Source organism: Octodon degus, unplaced genomic scaffold, assembly GCF_000260255.1.
Source record: "Octodon degus isolate 3935 unplaced genomic scaffold, OctDeg1.0 scaffold00392, whole genome shotgun sequence".
NCBI classification, from domain to species: Eukaryota; Metazoa; Chordata; class Mammalia; order Rodentia; family Octodontidae; genus Octodon; species Octodon degus.
In genome coordinates, this window is record NW_004524968.1 from 451,132 (window position 1) to 451,643 (window position 512).

Genomic DNA, 512 nt, shown 5'->3' on the forward strand with positions numbered 1-512 from the left:
TATAAAAATTGTATATATTTATGGTGTACAGTATGAATTTTCAGTACATGTATACAGGGTATAATGATTAGATCAGAATAATTGGCAGCTTATTGAGAGAAACTGAAAGCTTGGATTTTGTTTGAAGACTAAATTCTATTAATTTCATAATTTAAAAATACTTTGAAATAACATACACTGTTTACAGTATGTATTTATTATAATTTTATTTTGAGAAATAAAAACAAAAGCAAGAACAAAGATCAGAAACAGATAGAAACAGGGTAACATTCAGTAATATATATGTTACAGACTTTCGAAACAAGAATAGCTGATTAACAATGGTTGATACATTATCTATTTTTATCATCAAATCTGTTGCCCAGATTAACAGGTATAGTTATGTAAGATTGGCAATATGATTGAATATTACTGCTTGCTTTCAAGAAATCTTAAAACAGTGTGTATTTCTTTAGCAGATGAATACATATAACACTGTACAGTATATGTATATGTTGTTAAAATTACATAGG